Source organism: Poecilia reticulata, chromosome 13 (assembly GCF_904066995.2).
Source record: "Poecilia reticulata chromosome 13, P_reticulata-male-v2, whole genome shotgun sequence".
NCBI lineage: Eukaryota > Metazoa > Chordata > Actinopteri > Cyprinodontiformes > Poeciliidae > Poecilia > Poecilia reticulata.
Window position 1 is genome coordinate 31311588 of NC_088842.1, and position 19901 is coordinate 31331488.

The 19901-nt window shown below is 43.1% G+C and overlaps 2 protein-coding genes across 7 annotated transcripts in view; one reads left to right on the forward strand and one right to left on the reverse strand.

The window, feature by feature from the left end:
* LOC145554569 (uncharacterized) overlaps window positions 1–16462 on the reverse strand; it is a 30819-nt gene extending 14357 nt beyond the window's left edge. Inside the window, exon 1 of the mRNA XM_081614697.1 lies at window positions 16128–16462. The gene's annotated coding sequence lies outside the window, so the exon portion shown is untranslated. The remainder of the gene's footprint in view (window positions 1–16127) is intronic.
* nova2 (NOVA alternative splicing regulator 2) overlaps window positions 1–19901 on the forward strand; it is a 104515-nt gene that overhangs the window by 47155 nt on the left and 37459 nt on the right. The gene's annotated exons all lie outside the window — the stretch shown is intronic.

Consider the following 19901-nt stretch of genomic DNA (forward strand, 5'->3'; position numbering starts at 1 on the left):
TATGCGACGTTTTGCTTACGCGACGTTTTGCTTACGCGACGTTTTGCTTACGCGACGTTTAGCTTATGCGACGTTTTGCTTGTGCGACGTTTAGCTTGTGCGACGTTTTGCTTGTGCGACGTTTAGCTTATGCGACGTTTTGCTTATGCGACGTTTTGCTTATGCGACGTTTTGATTATGCGACGTTTTGCTTACGCGACGTTTTGCTTACGCGACGTTTTGCTTACGCGACGTTTTGCTTACGCGACGTTTTGCTTACGCGACATTTTGCTTACGCGACGTTTTGCTTAAGCGACGTTTTGCTTAAGCGACGTTTTGCTTACGCGACGTTTTGCTTACGCGACGTTTTGCTTACGCGACGTTTAGCTTACGCGACGTTTTGCTTACGCGACGTTTTGCTTACGCGACGTTTTGCTTATGCGACGTTTTGCTTGTGCGACGTTTTGCTTGTGCGACGTTTAGCTTGTGCGACGTTTTGCTTGTGCGACGTTTTGCTTGTGCGACGTTTTGCTTGTGCGACGTTTAGCTTGTGCGACGTTTTGCTTATGCGACGTTTAGCTTGTGCGACGTTTAGCTTGTGCGACTTTTAGCTTGTGCGACTTTTAGCTTATGCGTAGTCATAAAGGTTAAAGCCAAAACGACTGCCTCGGCCTTATTTGACATCAAGTTAGTCGGAAGCTTACTGAAGAAATACTGCCACCTGCAGGTGGGAGTTGGTCATTTAAATCCAGAGTTTTGAAAGTTTTCGCGTTTCCAAACGTCTCAGTCACCAGTCAGAGGCGATCGAATGGAAAATCGGCCAATCCCAGCCGATTAGTTTGGTTCATCTCTTGTTGTGGATTTGACACCGTGGAGCAAGAAAAGGACTAATTTTGGCTAAAATAAAATCCTGTCCACCCAGATCGTGATTTTCTGTGAATCCGCTCTTTGTGTGGTTTCCACCTTCAGTAACTCAGCTCTGCTCCCCCATCAGATATCGGTTATCCCTCGTGATTCGTCTCATCAATGCTTCTCTCTCTTCCAACTCTCCCAGCTTTCATCTGCCTCCAGCCTGCAGCCGTCTGTTGCCGTAAATCATGCGAGCGTTCTGCATGTGGTTGTCGTTAATGCAGATGAGGTCACACTTCCAGTCAGGCCCCGCCCCCCCGCGCTCACATGCATGTCCACGGCGACACGCCGATCGCACAGCGGCGCTCGGAGCCAGGTGAACATGCAGCTGGTCTGACTCGCTGCAGAGGGAGGAAGACACGGAGCTAATTGGTGTTTTAGCTGATTGCTAATTGCCCCTTTGGTCGTCTGTCTGAAGCAGAAACATTCAGACCAGTTTGCTCCTCTTGTCTCGTGGAAACTTGTTTCTCGTCCTCCTAAATTAGTCCCATCTTTTTTTGTTTTCGCCACACCTGCACCTTGCTGACCTACGGAGACCCGGTTCTGCCGGACGGATCTGGATTCGCCCAGAACGTTTTACTGGATGAAATGTGACGTTATCGGAGTTAGAAAACGGACAGTACCTGTTTTACCTTTTCTCTTCCACAGAGCTCTTTCAACTACACTGCAAAAACGCTGAATCTTATCAAGTGCATTTAATTTCTACTGTAAATATCTTAACACACTTTAGACAAAAACGACATGATGCACGATGAAGGGTTTTGTTTTAGGAAAATAATTCCTTAAAATCCATGAGACATTTTGCTTAAAGGTTAATTTTATTTATTATTTTTTATTATTTTTGTCTTTTTTTAAAGTGAAGTAAGATATTTACACTAGAATCTAGTCAAAAAGTGCTCGGTAAGATTTTATGTTTTTGCAGTGTAATCCGCTAAAGCACAAAGTTTTAATTTGGTATTTTAGCATTTCTGCTAACCTTGAAAACGTTTAGCGCTCATTTATTTGGCTGCTTTGTAAACTTCCAGTCGATTAAAGTTTGTGATGTGTTGAAGTTTCTATTTATGCTCTTATTTTGAAGTGGGAAGTGAAGGAAGTTCCATTTCCTCTCCTCACGTTGAATGACGTGTGCAGAGGAAAACATTTACATGAACAACAGCTAAAACGTCTGGAGTTGCTAACGTCTGGGCGCTAACGTCCCTTTACTGCTAATTAAGCTAGCTCATCCAAAAAAAATCACATAATGTGATTATATTTGGAGCCTCATGCTGTCCTTATTGCACATGGTTCAATTTAGCATTTAGCAGAACTAATGTGCGTGGCTAGGGCTTTAGGGTTAGCAAAGCTAACTTTTTAGCTAATGGTGTCAACCACTGGATACCAGTCAGCTAGCAACAAGCTAACGCTACAGAAAAGTAAAACCAGAACACGACAGAGGAAGCTTTAGGACGGTTTGACTCGCCCAGTGGATGTTTTTCATCCCGCTTTCATTCGAGCGTTTCAGTTGATAAATGTGTTTTTAAGCATTTTAGGCTCTTGTGTTTTGCATGTGGTTTGGTTGGTTTGTTAAAAAGCCGCAGCGGAGTTTATAATCCCAAAGCTTGGAGAGCTGTCAGAGGGCGCAGGCCGTTCCCAGGCGGCGTGAGGTTTTATTTGGCTTCAGCCTCAATTATCTCATAGGGAGGAAGACGAACACGAGCAGAAATGCAGGAGAAAACTTTTGATTCTGCCGAGTTCCTGGTGGGAGAGAAATGATTTCTCTGGCTGCTCGTCATGTTTCGGGCAACGTGAACATGCCGGCATCTTGGTTTGGCAGATTCATAAAATGGAAACGTGACGTTTTTTTAAATTTTTATTGCAGCACGTAAAACTGCAGTTTTATTTTGACTGTTTTTACAGTTGTTGGTGATACGATGTGTCCTGAACCACAGAAGCATCGTGACCTCGAGATGTTGGCAGATCCCGTCCCCAACTCTCAACGTTTGGTTTGAGCTGCAGTAATAAGCGTCTCCTGCAGCCAGAGTTTTATGTCTTTCCTGTGCTGATTTACGTGACGCTGGGGGGAGAATCTCGGGCGGTTTCGCTGTCGGTGCATGCGGGAATGAGCCGCAGTCAGGAGTTTAGCGACGACTCGGCCCGATTTTACGCTGCGCAGTTTTCAGTTTCTCAGGCTCTGCGTCTTCACGGCGAAGCCAAGCTCACATAAGTCTGAACAAACATGATCTCAGACGTGCAAAAAAGACAAGAAACATGCCCTCACACACACACACACACGCACACACACACACACACACACACACTGCAGTCCCAGCTGTAACAAATGGAGAGCAGATTTTGTATGATGATGATGATGTAAAGGACCAGGCATGCTGGTCTCCATGGATGACAAGTTTTGTTGAGTAAATGTTCAGAGTGTGTCATCGTGTGTGTGTGTGTGTGTGTGTGTGTGTGTGTGTGTGTGTGGGGTCAGTCTCCGGTACATGAGCCACAGCAGCACTTATTGGGTCCCTGCTGGTTTCATTGGGCCAGTCGCATGCAGCAGATTGCACGTTTGGTCACATTTCAGATCTTTCGACTTCAGCCGAGATGGTGGCTGGAAATAGCTGCTGGGAATCTTTTGGGATGTTTTGCAAAAGTTTCCAACAAACTTTCCTTTTTCTTCAGCCTCGTATTTTAAAGAACAGTCAGAGTAATTTATGCAGCCCTGAATGTTTCCTCTCTGCAAACTGTAAATCTAAAACAAACATCAGCAGCACAAAGTTTAATCGGTGTGGAAATGACGTTACCTCAGTTTTCTCTTTCACAAAGAGAAACTGCTGCAGCGCTAACCGATGAGCTAAGATTTTAGCACTGTAGCGATTCTGCTAACTTTGAAAACGTTTTGCGCCCTGGATTCTGCTAATCTATCTGGCTGTTTCATGAACTTTCAGCTGGATAAACTTTGACATCTGTGTTAAAAGCTGGTTTCCTGCAGGGCTGGTTTCATTGTGCCAGTCGCATGCAGCAGGTTGCACGTTTGGTCAGATTTCAGATCTTTCGACTTCAGCCGAGATGGTGGCTGGAAATAGCTGCTGGGAATCTTTCGGGATGTTTAGCAGAAGTTTGCAGCAAACCTTTCCGTCTTTCCCCCATAATCCTCACGTTTTAAAGAGCAGTCAGAGTCACTGATGGGGAATTCATGCAACCCTGAACGTTTCTTCTCTGCAAACTGGAAATCTAAGACAAGCATCAGCAGCACAAAGTTTAATCGGCTTGGAAATGAAAAGCAGGTGTTGCAGCAGCAGCAGCAGGTAGGCTCCTCCGCTGGTTGTTTAGCGGCTGAGTGGAGCTGCAGCGGAGCGTGGCGGCGGCGGCGGCGCCGCAGGTTTCCTGACATGATGTCATGAGGTGAGCGCTCGGCGCTGAGGGGAGGAAGAATCGCGCTGGCGCTCCTCTTCACACACGCCGCGCTTTGCAAAGTTGTGAAAACGCCCATAAAGTGAGGCAGGTAACCTCATAATTATGTATTTTAATTATGTAAGGCACTTTCAAATGCCTTGCTGCTGAAATGTGCTATACAAATAAAATTTGATTGATTGATTGATAACGGCGTTTCTGTGTGAGTCACGGGGAAAAAGGCGCGTCGGAGACGAGAGAGAGGAGGGAAACGAGAGGAAGTCAGAGGAAACGGATGAAATCGACAGAAAGCAGAAATGTGTGTCGTCTTTTATGGATGTGTTTATTGTTCTGTGTTATTTTTTGGTTTGGGATTTTTTTGGTTTGGGATTTTTTTGGTTTGTGGCTTTTTGTGGCTTCGTGGTCAAAACAAACTCTCCTCCCCTTAACTTCCCGTATTTTCGCCTCCATCGGACACAAAAAGGAGATTAAAGCCCGAATATTATTATATATTATAATATATTTCAAAAGTTCAAGTAACAGAGAATATTCCCAGAGGAGGAAGTTGAAGCCGTCATTTCTGACTGACCGCACGACTGGGATTTCAAACGGTGTAGCAAAAGCAAACGAGGCTGGTTAGCAGCGCCTGTTGATGTCGCTGTGGAGTTTCGTCTCTGCTGCCTGGAAATTAAGCTGTTGGCACGTCGTGGTGGGACCCTAATGCAGCCCGGGACGGGTTTTCACATGGGCAGTCACCCAGGGCGGCATCAGAGAAGGGGCGTCAGTTGTTCCCTCAACAAGTATGCTGCTACTACTGCTACTTTATGCATGCATAGTGGAGTTAGCTCCTGTTAGTAGCTGTTTTTGTAGCTTTCTACTACAAACAAACACACACACAGATGTTTTGTTGCATTCGGGTGAAATATTTTGGATTAAACTGAACTGAACTGAAACGTCCGACTAAAGCTAACGCTTTCCTCAAACCGGGTCGTCAAGAGGGCAACTAGCAGATGAGCCATAAGATGATGTATGAACTTACAGCCTCGCCTCGTCTTTATGAAGTCTGGCTCATTACGTCCACCAAGTGGCTCACAGCTGAAAAGCCGTCGAGTGCGAAAGACGAAATGGTCTCAGAGGGACAGAAACGCGACGAAGGGAACAGAACATGCTTCCGTTTTTCCCTCCTCCTGCCTCAACACCTACCCTGGTGGAGCCAGGCTTTCTCGCTGGGATCACAATGTGAATGAGGTTCACGTTTGGTTTACGTAGTTCACATTGAATGGAGGTCAACGCAACGTCCCAGAAAGTGTTTACAGTGTGTGAGGGAAAAACAGACAAACAGTCGGATAGAGAGAGATGCTGACAGCAGAAATGGGGCAGCTGACGGGGTAACAGGGCGGCTGGAGGCACCCGGGGGAGCAGAGTCGGATTTGGGGGGGATTTAAGGCTGTAGCAAGGGGGACAAGGAGGCTTAGACCAGCTGACTCTGTTCTCGTAACACACACACACACACACACACACACACACACACACACACACACACACACACACACACACACACACACGAGCCGAAGATGGAGAAACACAGTAAGAAGACTCAAAAACATGAAATTAGAAGAGTAAAGTGGAGAAATCTGCGTATAAAAATACTAAAAAAGCAGCAAGGCTGAAACGATTAATCGTTGTGACTCGATTATTGAAATAATTATTGACTAATTTACTAATTAATGAATTGTTAACTGGAGAAAGGCAGAAAAAGACTCAAAAACATGACATTATAAGAGTAAAGTAGAGAAATCTGTACATAAAAACAGTAAAAACCACTACGGGGCTGAAACGATTAATCACGATTAATTGATTATTAAATTAGTTGATTATTTCTATCATCTATTAATCGGTAAGTGGAGAGAAGATACTACAAAATGAACTTAAGAGTAAATTTACAAATTGAATAATTAACTCAAGAAAATGATACACATGAAATTAGGAGAGTAAAGTGGAGACACCTAAACAAAAAAAACATTAAAAAGCACAACGGGGCTAAAACAATTAATCGTGATTAATCAATTATTTAAAGAATCATCAACTAATTTATTTATCAGATAAGTAACTGGATTCTTAAGGAGATGTTAAAATATAAAATTAGAAGAGTAAAGGGGTGAAGCCTGTACATAAAAACATTAAAAACCACTACAGAGCTGAAACGATTAATCACGATTAATCGATTATTTTAGTAATAGTTTTTACTTTCAAAACTGAAATTTCCAGTTTTTTTCCAGTATAGTTTTTTGGAGCTCAAAAATTTGAGTTTTTTCTGAAATTAATCTGAAAATTTTAAACTTTTTTTGCCAGAATTTTACTTTTGATATAATAGTTAACCTAATAATATAGGTCAATGGGTAATTAGGTATGGCAACCTAATTACTAATTGGTGATAGCCCACATACCATCGGTAGCATTTTAGCTAACATTAGCTTTATAGCTAATTTTTGCATAATAGCTTCAATGAACAGAGATTGGAGAGAAGATGTTGGCCAACATGTTAGTGACGCTAATCATAGCATTTTAGCTAAGTTTAGCTTTTACAGGGGATTTTAAAATATTGTATGTCAGATCAACATGCTAATGATAGCCTACATGCTATCATTAGATAGCTTTAGCTTTACAGCTCGTTTTAGCTTTAACATGACTGAAGCATGTTACTCTGGCTCACCATGCTAATGATAGCCAGCATGCTACTATCAGTGTTTTAGCTTTGTGGCTACATCCAGCTGTAGCCTGGAATTGTACATATAGAAAGGATTATATTACTCTAGCTCACTGTGCTAATGATAGCCTGTATGTTATCGTTAGCATTTTGGCTAACTTTAGCTTTTCATCTCTTAAACAGCTGCTTGCACAGCAGGTGGAGTAACTTAAAATGATGAAACATGATATTTCCACAGCCTTTGGCATATTAGCTAAAAACACTGGCTAACTGTAGCACAACGAGCTTTAGCCGCTTCCCCTCTTCAACATTTGATCTTTCAGTTTCGCCTTTTAAACGATGTTTTTCACACATTTCTGCAAGTCTTCTGCAATTTTCACCAAAAACATTTTGCTTACAGCGTGGGGAATGAAGAAGAGATGAGAAATGAAACCAAGTGAGATGAAGGTCAGGGGTCAAAGTCGGGGAGTGTGCCTTCCTTCCCCTCTGTGCCACTTCATTATGTGGCTGCTGTCACTCGGGGAGTGTTGGAGAAAGATGTCTGCCTTCATGGCCACCACGTCCCCCGCATGTGTGAGGGTGTCGGTAAAACCAGGACAGCGCTGAACTCGTTCGGCTGGAGCAGGAATTCACACGAGGTCCGGTTACTTTCGCGGATCTCAGAGGACACAGGAACGCGGCGTGTGTAAGACAGATGAGCGTGACAGTGATTAGGTGTGTGTATATATAGTTGTCTGTGGTGACACGGTCAGATCCGCAACTTTCTAGAGAGCCGGACAGCCGAGGGGGCCGAGTGTGTGTGTGTGTGTGTGTATCTGCATTCTTTCCACAAGTGTGTGAGTGTTTAAAAGGGTTCCTGCGATGTCGCCGTTTAATGGCATGAGACGGGGATATGTGTGTGTGATCCTCAGGGAAGTCCTGAGTGGGCCACGTGGGTCCAGCTGCTGCGCGTTGAGCCTCTTCAGTGACACCTGTTCACCTGAACTCGCCATGTTTTCACTCCAACTGATATCCGCAGACATACGTTGGAGTTTTGCCACCCTGGCTGGGAAACGAAGGAGTGCGCTCATGTGTTTCTGCACGTTTATGCAGCGGCTTGCTAACATGCTAGCTTTTTGTGATGGAACAAAAATGATGTCATAACTTTCTTTGTGTATAACGTAAATTTGAAATAGTACAACAAAAGGGAAAAATGTGAAAAGAAGAAAGTAGCACAATACGCTAAAGCGCTTGTAGCAGAGCTAATGTTTCTTTTTAGCGGTTAGCATTTTGGCTAGTTTTAAAAATGTTTGCCACCCTCAGCTTTCCGTAGAGTAATTGTCACGGATAAATTTTAAATCACTCGTTTATTTGGCTGTTTTGTTTTGTGCTGTTGGTGCGAAGCGAAGGCTTGGGCTCAGGTGTTTATGAAGGCGGATGCAGTGCGCTCCTGCTAACATGCTAGCATGCTAGCTTTTTCTGGTAAAACATCAGACTGTGATAATTTTTTAAAAAATTTTCCTGACATATAATGTAAAGTTTTTCTAGAACATGAAAAAGGAAACATTTCAAAAAGAAAGAAGCGGCACAATCTGCTAATGCGCTAATAACAGAGCTAATTTTTAGTTTAGCGATTAGCGCTTTGGCTAGCTTTAAAAACGTTTAGCACACTCAGCTTTTTTTTCAGGGATAAATTCTAATTTATTTGGCTGCTTTATTAATTCTTCAGCTCGTTAGGCGTTTATATTCGTGCTCTTATTTTGAAGTGGAGGAAGTCTGTTTCAGTTTCCGCAAAATACTTTTTATATTTTGTAAATAAATATCCCAAATAAAAAAACGAATTTTGAAGTAACTTAGTGAAACTACAGCAAAAATATAGAAATAGACGTAGAAATGAGTTTATCTGCCATTTCTGCTGGGTTGAGGTTTTGTTCTTTGTCGAAACATAAACTACAAAAAATTTGTTTTAGCAAACATTTATTTTCAGAAACTTTATTTTTAACCTAATTTTCAGCTTTTTTACATTTTTTTCATTAGTTATTTGGTGAGTTTCTTTGTTTCTTTGCTTGCTTCATGTTCAGCCACAGGTTTCGCTGAAATGCTTCCTCACAGATTTCCACTTATTTCACTCTGTGATGAGGAAGAGGAGGAAGAAATGTGAGGAGAGGCCGACCGGCCGGCCGTGGCGGCTCCTCAGCTGTCTGCTGTCTGGGCCGGGTCACCTGGGCAACCAGGCGAGGAAGAGGAGGCGAGGAAGAGGGGGCGAGGAAGAGGAGGCGAGGCGGACATGTTGGAGAGAAAAAGCTGGAAAATGCATTTGCTTTAAACGGAACATTTTTCTACTTTAACATTTATTAATTTTTAACTTTCTCGCGCCGCGTCGCCGAACCGAAGCGAATAACGGCGGCCGCTCGGCTCGATGGCGACACTCGACTGTCGCAAAAACTCAACAGGAAAGAGACGTTTCTAAATTGACATGTAAAACAAAATGGCTTCCTTTAAACTGGAGGTTCAGCTGAAGCATAGCTGAGTTTCTCACAGATTCCCGTAAAAACGCTCAGAAGCGTCGGGTTTAACTCGCCGCTGACTCCCACCTGTAGGTGGCAGCATGTTGGAGTCACAGTTCAAATATGAAAATATTTCTAAATAATAATCAAAAACAATCACGATAAGTGTGGTTGTTTAATGTGGTGGTTTATGTCAGCTGTTTATTAATATTTAACAGTTTATTTGTGGATTTTATCAAAACACTCTTTAAAAAGTTTCATGAAAATGATCTGAATATAAAACGTCTTCACACACGTTTGGTTTCAGGTGATTAAATGTTTTCTGGAAACCTTCACACAGTGGAGATTTAAAAATAAACCAGATTAATGCCAGCGATATTGATCACAATCAGAAAACTGAGATAATTTAAATACAGTTTGAACTGGAATGAACCGTTACACACAAACATGAACGTTTAAACGTTTTTCATGCCGCGGTGAAGTTTTACAGTGCAGATGAAAGTGTCTCCTGGCTGCAGAAACAGAGAAATTGTTCCAGAACCGGAGCAGCGATCGGAGAACATGGAGGGAAAGCAGCTCTTCCCGGTCGGAGGAATTACATCAGTGCACAGGAATTCCTGCCTTTTCTTCCAGGTCCTTTTGTTATTCTTTAAAGCGGGTCGCCTGATTCTCCCCGCGTCTCGGCCGCTCCGTCACTGCCGGACCAGATAAAGGACCGGGCGGGGTGAGGCGGGGGAGGAAACCGGGTTTTCACTCTCCTGGTTTGCTGCGAATGGAAGGAAAGATTCACTACAAAGAAAGAAAGATTCAGCACTGCTCGGTGTTTTGGTGTGAAAAGTTACATTTTGTTGCATTTCTTCTGGTTCTTCCGTTTTGGTTTCTACAGCTTCTACACTGCAAGGAAACAACATTTACCAATTATTTTTATTCTAGGTGCCAGTGCAGATATATTAATACTCTCTAAATATTGTGTGTTTCCAATATAATAACAAATAACCAGGAGAGAGCAGCTTGTTTTTAGTCAATAATTCTCTAGTATGAAAACGTTCTAGTTCCACTGGGGGAACGTTCTACTGCTCCGTTACCTAGCAACGCCAGCCGAACTCCACAGGTTACCTAGCAACCCCAGCCGAACTCCACAGGTTACCTAGCAACGCCAGCCGAACTCCACAGGTTACCTAGCAACCCCAGCCAAACTCCACAGGTTACCTAGCAACCCCAGCCGAACTCCACAGGTTACCTAGCAACCCCAGCCGAACTCCACAGGTTACCTAGCAACCCCAGCCGAACTCCACAGGTTACCTAGCAACCCCAGCTGAACTCCAGAGGTTACCTAGCAACGCCAGCCGAACTCCACAGGTTACCTAGCAACCCCAGCTGAACTCCAGAGGTTACCTAGCAACGCCAGCCGAACTCCACAGGTTACCTAGCAACGCCAGCTGAACTCCACAGGTTACCTAGCAACCCCAGCTCTGTATGCGCTGTACAATGGCTTCTGGGAAAGACAAGTGTTTTGCCGTCCAGAAACCACGAAGTGGGTCATACTTCACATTTTGGTATCGGCTCAATCATTGTTCTTGGTGCTGATTGGCTGAACCCCCAAAGGTGGGAGATGAGGAATAACGTGGGTGTTAGTTTTTGCTAAGTGGGTTTCCATTATGCTTTTTCATGCTAATTATATAAACCTATTACACAAATTTCACATTTTGCATTCTAGTACTTTTATTTGGGTCTCTACTGCTTCTAAAAGCAGATCAAGATATATACATATATATATATATATATATATATATATAAACCACGCAGCTGTTTTTTGGTGTCTGGAAAAAGAGCCTTCTAATTGTCGAGTCTGAGTCAACGGGCACTGCCCCGTTACCTAGCAACCCAAACTGAGCTCCAGCACGTTTGGTCAGCTGGTTCTTCTGCTGTACGCACTGCATACAATGGCTGCTGGAAAGGACAACTGTTTTGTTGTCGGCTTTCCATCCAGAAAACCACGCAGCTGCATTCTTGTTAGTTGTGCAGGAGGCTCCACTTTTGCCTTTCAAAGCCATGTGGTTGTATAGTTTAGCATCTGTTTGCTATAGACAGGTGGCCAGCAGCACCTCCTCAGGATTTAAAGTGACAAGACGCCCTGAAACGGCTCATTCTGAGCTGAGCAGATTGAAGTCTTATTATCTTAGAATGATTTTGAACAAAAGATGTAAACGTTTCCTAAGCCTTTCACACGGGCCGCTTCTTTTTGTCAGAATATTTTGCGGTTTTTGGTCATTTTTTATATGTTTGAGGGCAGCAGAGCCCAGCTGTCCACCTTAACTCTGAGTTTATATGTTTTTTCCAAATGGACCAAAGGTTTGTGTGCAGCAGCCGAACTCTGCAAGGACAATGAACTCACATCTACATCAACGTTTCACATGGTGCAGATCCTCATCATCCCGTCTTTAAACTGACCCTCCTCCTCCTCCTCCTCCTCCTCCTCCTCCTCCTCCTCCTCCTCCTCCTCCTCTCCTCCTCCTCCTCCTCCTCCTCCTCCTCCTCCTCCTCCTCCTCCTCCTCCTCCTCCTCCTCCTCCGTGTCCTGTTCTCTTCTTAATGACGACTTGGTCGACTGCAGCAGAGAACAGGTCCAAGTTTCCTTACTGTGCCTGATTACATCAGCACATGCAGTCTTACACACACACACACACACACACACACACACACACACACACACACACACACTTCATTGACTTCACGCTCCTCAGTTTCTGGAAGAGCCTCTCATGACATCACCAACATCTGCCCAGCTGCCTGAGACGCTGTGAGCTTGGTGGCCGTTCGCCATGTTGATCTGATCTTTCTGCTCCACATGTGACCCGGATCGAACGCTGATGAACAACATGCAGCAGAATGGAGCTGGAAACGGATCAGAACTTTTAGTTTCTATCGCGCTGCTGGTTCGGATTAGGACGACTTGGGAACATTTGGATTTTGAAATGATAACCATCATTTATTGTTTATTATGACACTTTAAAGTTTAACTAAACCCGTGTAGCTCCGCCCCCTCAGGCTAATAATGACGAATTTCACAGAAGTGGGCGTGGCCAGGACGTACAGAGGGGCGTGGCATGGGCGCACAGAGGGGCGTGGCCAGGACGCACAGAGGGGCGTGGCCAGGACTCAGTGAGGGGAGTGGTCTGGACTCAGTGAGGGGCGTGGCCTGGACTCAGTGAGGGGCGGAGCCAAGTGTGGTGCAAACAGGCAGATATTACGAAATTAACCAAATTTTCCTGAAAATAATATTGAGCAGGAATTGGAAACTCTGTTTTTAAAATGGGTAATAAATATTTTTTATTATTAAACTAGATTAAGTTTTTGCCGTCGGGACACCGTCCCGTCTCCGTCCCGACTCCGTCTCCGTCCCGACTCCGTCTCCGTCCAGTGGTCGGTCTTCGGTCGCCTCTGCTTTCCTCCCAGCTTTCTAATAAAGCCTCTCTGAGGTCTGGGTTCCTCTGGGTTATTAATATGTCAGCTGATGAATTCATCCCTCTCCTCGTCTGTTTGTCTCATTGTCGGAGCTTCTTCTATCGCGCCGTTTGGAACATTTTGCTCGGAGCCGAAGGGGAATTGAAACGCAGTTAATACATCCTGAGATTTAAGACGAGTCTCTGGAGATAAACAGTTTTTCTGCTGCCATTACGATTTGCTTGAGTTGTAAAAGTGTGTTTGGTTTGATTCTCGTTTATTTTGTTGTTTGCTGCGTCTAACACAGGGATGGCCAAAGTGTGGTCCGGGGGCCATTTGTGGCCCTTTGGAGGATTTTATTTGGTCCCTCAGAGAAATTTTTGAAGACACATTAAACCTTTTTGTTTGTTTCTTTCTTTTATTAAATTGTTTGTTTTCATTGATTGTATTTGCTAAAAAAAATAGCAAGCACTGCCCAGCGTAAAAATATAAGAAATTAATTATTATTAATAATAATAATATAATATAAATGATGGGTAAAGAAAATATTTACCTGTCATTTATTATAGCAACTGTGCAACACCTTGTTTACATTTCTGTCAACAATATCATTCTGTACAAAAATTGGATGACTTTTTAAATTAAAATATTGTATATTTATTTAAGAGATAGAAAATAAATGTCTAAAGAAATACATTTTCCAGTCTTAATTAAGATCTCAGCTCCACCATTTTGGCCCTAATGGCAAAAGGTTTGTCAGAAATCTGCGAAAAAAAGGTTGAAAAAAGTCAGAATTTTGAGATTAAAATTAAAAAGGTAACTTCTTCTGAGATGGTAGGAAGTTTGGACGGCGCCGGTCCAACAGAAGCTTTAACATCGGCGTCCTCAGCGGGTCGAACTCAAACTGTTCTGATTCAGGAATCTTGATCTGATGGTCCGTTTCCTTTTGCTCCTGCGGCGACTCGGTTCGGAGCGACGCTTTTCTGAGGCGGCGCTGTTAATCTGATCAAAGGTGGCCGTTAACCCGGGCTAATCCGCAGACGAAGGAGATCCGCTTAACGAGATTTACGTTAAAGCTTCACATCTCACTTCCTGTCGGCTGAGAAACCCAAACACTGAAACACAGAGAAACCCAAACACTGAGGAACCGAGAAACCCAAACACTGAGGAACCCAAACACTGAGGAACCCAAACACTGAGGAACCCAAACACTGAGGAACCCAAACACTGAAACACTGAGGAACCCAAACACAGAGAAACCCAAACACTGAGGAACCCAAACACTGAGGAACAAAAACACTGAGCAACCCAAACACTGAGGAACCCAAACACTGAGGAACCCAAACACTGAGCAACCCAAACACTGAGCAACCCAAACACTGAGCAACCCAAACACTGAGCAACCCAAACACTGAGGAACCCAAACACTGAGGAACCCAAACACTGAAACACTGAGGAACCCAAACACTGAGGAACCCAAACACTGAGCAACCCAAACACTGAGCAACCCAAACACTGAGGAACCCAAACACTGAGGAACCCAAACACTGAGCAACCCAAACACTGAGCAACCCAAACACTGAGCAACCCAAACACTGAGGAACCCAAACACTGAAACACTGAGGAACCCAAACACTGAGGAACCCAAACACTGAAACACTGAGGAACCCAAACACTGAGCAACCCAAACACTGAGCAACCCAAACACTGAGCAACCCAAACACTGAGCAACCCAAACACTGAGCAACCCAAACACTGAGGAACCCAAACACTGAAACACTGAGGAACCCAAACACTGAGGAACCCAAACACTGAAACACTGAGGAACCCAAACACTGAGCAACCCAAACACTGAGGAACCCAAACACTGAGGAACCCAAACACTGAGCAACCCAAACACTGAGGAACCCAAACACTGAGGAACCCAAACACTGAGGAACCCAAACACTGAGGAACCCAAACACTGAGCAACCCAAACACTGAGCAACCCAAACACTGAGCAACCCAAACACTGAGCAACCCAAACACTGAGGAACCCAAACACTGAAACACTGAGGAACCCAAACACTGAGGAACCCAAACACTGAGGAACCCAAACACTGAGGAACCCAAACACTGAGGAACCCAAACACTGAGGAACCCAAACACTGAGCAACCCAAACACTGAGGAACCCAAACACTGAAACACTGAGGAACCCAAACACTGAGGAACCCAAACACTGAAACACTGAGGAACCCAAACACTGAGGAACCCAAACACTGAAACACTGAGGAACCCAAACACTGAGGAACCCAAACACTGAGGAACCCAAACACTGAGGAACCCAAACACTGAGCAACCCAAACACTGAGGAACCCAAACACTGAGGAACCCAAACACTGAGGAACCCAAACACTGAGCAACCCAAACACTGAGGAACCCAAACACTGAAACACTGAGGAACCCAAACACTGAGGAACCCAAACGCTGAGGAACCCAAACACTGAGGAACCCAAACACTGAGCAACCCAAACACTGAGCAACCCAAACACTGAGGAACCCAAACACTGAAACACTGAGGAACCCAAACACTGAGGAACCCAAACACTGAGGAACCCAAACACTGAGGAACCCAAACACTGAGGAACCCAAACACTGAGCAACCCAAACACTGAGCAACCCAAACACTGAGGAACCCAAACACTGAGGAACCCAAACACTGAAACACTGAGGAACCCAAACACTGAACTCAGGAAGAGCAGAATTACATCATCAGACGGAGCAAAATATAAAGTTATATGGAAATTTTGGTATTTTTATAATCAAAATGACAATAATTCATATAAATAAAAATAATAAAATCAGCCAAATAATATTTTCCCAAATCTGTTTCTTTCACTAAAAACCTTAAGAAACTTGAACAGAAACTGCAGGTTGGAGTTTGGTGAGTTTTTGGCTAAAACATGTTTGTTGGTATAAAGTCCAGCATGAAATGACTCAAAGTGCAGCGCAGTGAAAATATCCCAAAGTTCATTTTTAAGAAAAGTTACTTCAGTAACTATTTAACTCTGAAAGTTACTTTGTTTCACCGCAAAGTAAGAAAAATGTTGAATTAATTTGAAGATGCTGCAGTTTTCAAAAGCAGAAAGTGAAAAAACGGCACGAATTTCCACTGATGTCTAAAAACTGTTAAAGAAAATAAAACTACCAGTAATTTGGGTGCAGCTGAGTAAATGTAAGCAGTCACTAACCGACTCTGATGCCAGCTGGGTGTTTTCTATGCTCCTCGTTGTTTTGTGTAGAAACGAAGGCAGCTGTGAACGAGCGAATGAAAATCAGATGCAAGAGTCGCTCGGCTCGCGCCGGGTTTGTTTTTCGGTCTCGGTTTCTCGCTGCCGTCTCCGTTTTTCTGACGTTGCTCTGTTGTGACAGGTTCCTCAGAGGCTTCCCGTCCAGCACGGCGCTCTGTCCGTCTCCGTTTGTCTCCGTCTGCTGCTGCCGTCGCTCCGTTTTGACATCTCCGCTCCTGCAGGTTCCTCCGCCTGCTTCTGCACCGATCGGCTGCCGTTTCTTCTCCAGATGCTTGTTTGTGCTGGGAGGGAAAAGCTGAACGTCTCGGCCCAGCAGGGATGAACATCATGTACCTGTGAACATGTGACCTGCGGCGTTTCCGTCACGTCTCCTCCCCTCTCGCGGTTCTCTGCAGATATGGTGAAATGTTCATGTTTGTTGTTGCTTCAGGATCCGGAATGTGTTCCTGCTGCTGCAGAAACCTTAGAAACGAGAAAATATACCTCAACTAAGTCTGATTTTATTCCACAGTAAGGAGGATAAACAGAATTATGACTTTAATATTCTGAGATTAAGAATTTGCATTTTTAGCTAAAAGTCAAAATTATGAGAAATTAAAAGTCGGAGGGGAAAAAAGTAAAAAAAAAAAATCTGAATTTTGAGGAAAAACAGTCAAAATTATGAGAAATTAAAAGTCGGAGGGGAAAAAAAAATCAGAATTTTGAGGAAAAACAGTCAAAATTATGAGAAACCGTCATAAAAAGGTCAAAAGAAAGTCAGAATTCTGAGACTGAAGCCAAAACTATCAGAAAAAAGTCCAAAAATATGATTTCTAAGAAGAAAATTTCTAAATTCTGGGGGGGAAAAAGTTATAAAAAATCAAAATTCTGAGAAAAAAAAGCCTATTCTATGAAAAATGTCAGAAAAGTCAGAATTGTGAGATTAAACTGGTAATCTTAACAAACAGGTAAATTGAAGTGTGATTCAGTTTTTGGTCCAGTGGCTCCGACCCTCTTCCTCTATGGAGACATTTTGATTTGTAATCATTTGTAAAACGGTAGAATCTGCCTGAGTGGGACAGAAACTGCATGTTTTCTGTGGGGGAAGGTTTAGGAGGCCGGGGATTCCCGGCTGTTTACCGTCGGCTGTGGATGAGCGTTTGTTCTCCGTTGGCAGCACAGATGTCTGTGTCTTTATGACTCAGAGGGAGTCGAGGATGTTTCCCTGCTTATGTGCTGCTTCCATCCACCAGGATGCAAACACAGAGAATTAAGCTGCAGACACAAAGTCATTTCCTAGATGTGTAATTTAAAATGCTTTCAAAAGAAATATTGGTAAAAAGTTTCCTCTGTGTGTTCAACAGAAGAAACATGAAAGTTCAGGGAAAGCCAGTTGTAACTTATAGAAAGCAACTTTTGAGATCTGGTGAAGAAATCTGTAAGTTACACAAAACATATCCTGCAAGTTCTGGAAAGTAAATGAAAGTTCTGGAAAAATAACTTCCAAGTTCTGGAAAGTAAATGAAAGTTCTGGAAAAATAACTTCCAAGTTCTGGAAAGTAAATGAAAGTTCTGGAAAAATAACGTCCAAGTTCTGGAAAGTAAATGAAAGTTCTGGAAAAATAACTTCCAAGTTCTGGAAAGTAAATGAAAGTTCTGGAAAAATAACTTCCAAGTTCTGGAAAGTAAATGAAAGTTCTGGAAAAAATAACTTCCAAGTTCTGGAAAGTAAATGTAGGTTATGGAAAAATAACGTCCAAGTTCTGGAAAGTAAATGAAAGTTCTGGAAAAATAACTTCCAAGTTCTGGAAAGTAAATGAAAGTTCTGGAAAAATAACTTCCAAGTTCTGGAAAGTAAATGAAAGTTCTGGAAAAATAACTTCCAAGTTCTGGAAAGTAAATGAAAGTTCTGGAAAAAATAACTTCCAAGTTCTGGAAAGTAAATGAAAGTTCTGGAAAAATAACTTCCAAGTTCTGGAAAGTAAATGAAAGTTCTGGAAAAAATAACTTCCAAGTTCTGGAAAGTAAATGTAGGTTATGGAAAAATAACGTCCAAGTTCTGGAAAGTAAATGAAAGTTCTGGAAAAATAACTTCCAAGTTCTGGAAAGTAAATGAAAGTTCTGGAAAAATAACTTCCAAGTTCTGGAAAGTAAATGAAAGTTCTGGAAAAATAACTTCCAAGTTCTGGAAAGTAAATGTAGGTTATGGAAAAATAACGTCCAAGTTCTGGAAAGTAAATGAAAGTTCTGGAAAAATAACTTCCAAGTTCTGGAAAGTAAATGAAAGTTCTGGAAAAAATAACTTCCAAGTTCTGGAAAGTAAATGAAAGTTCTGGAAAAAATAACTTCCAAGTTCTGGAAAGTAACCTGCATGTTCCTGCATATACTATAAAGTGTCCTGTAAGTTTTCAGAAAGTAACCGGAAGGTTTAAGAAAAGTAATCTGTCGTTACCAAAAAGTGACGCAAGTTCTGGAAAGTCTATCTGCCTCTTGCTGGATGAGGCTGGAAACTAATTGTGGTCTGACTGATGCAATTAACAGGCAGCAGGACCGAGTCGTCTTCACCAGCCGCTGTAGCCACAGGCTGAGTGGAGCTCACCGACCAATCAGAGAACCGGAACCGGCTCAGGAAGGCGGGTTTACTCTGCTGGGACGTCCGCGCTGTTTGTCACATCCGAAACTGAGAGACTTTTGGTATTAAAACTGGAGACAACGTTTGGTTTTTAAGGGAAAGCGCTGCAAACACCAAAGAAAACGTTTCATATTTGAGCCGAGTCTTGCCTTTATAATGTGATTTATGGAATTATGTTGATTTTTTTAAGGCGGGTTGGGGTTTAGTCTGGTAGACTCGGTTTGATTTGGGACCAAAACCGAAGCATTTGTTGCATTTTCAGTTGCTTGGTTCTCTTTCACATCGAGTCAAACCAACCAAGCCTTTGAAAAACCTGTTCCCCTCCTCGCCTGTGGGGGCGCTGCACCAAGAACCACCGCAGGAAACGACATGACCTCTGAAAAAGACTCTGAGCTCAACTTCCTGTTTCACGAAATGTAAACAAAAATGGAGTGGCGTCAGATTTAACGGATTTTTCTGTTTTTGCTAAAAAGCAACGAGCCATTTCTCCTGCTAGCGCTAGCCTAGCGTGTTTATTTGGTTAAATTTACCCAGAATGCCGTGTGCTGTAGTCCACCTCCTGGTTAATAATAAACTTTATTTTGAAAGGCACAAGTTCAACATAAACGTAATAATTTGTACCAGATTGTAGCATTTAAGCCGACGGGTTATAAAAATGAAAATACGGTACAATGATAAATTAAAACAGAACATATAAAATATAATTTAAATAACTTCATATCTTCAATCTTTCCCTCTTTTTCCAAACAAACTGAACTTTCAAGGCAAACGGACTGGATCTTTGCTGGTGTGCAGCACCTCAACAATAACTCAAGTCTCTTAAATCAGATGTTTCAACAGAAACCAGAACCATGGCTTAAAGGGTTCTTTTCAGAAGAATTGGGCCTTTGAGTGGAGAAAGGAAAACCCTAATTTATCCCTTTTGTGGTCAGAATGGGCTCAGAGTACTTTCATTTCTTCCAGTGTAATGACTCTCCTCTTCTTCTGTTTCTAAAAAACACTGTTTGATGTGCAGCACGTGGCTCGCTTTGTTCAGGTTGAGCCACAGAGGGGCGATGAAGCTGGGCCGGGCCGAGCCGGGCCGGGCCGGGCCGGGCCGCATA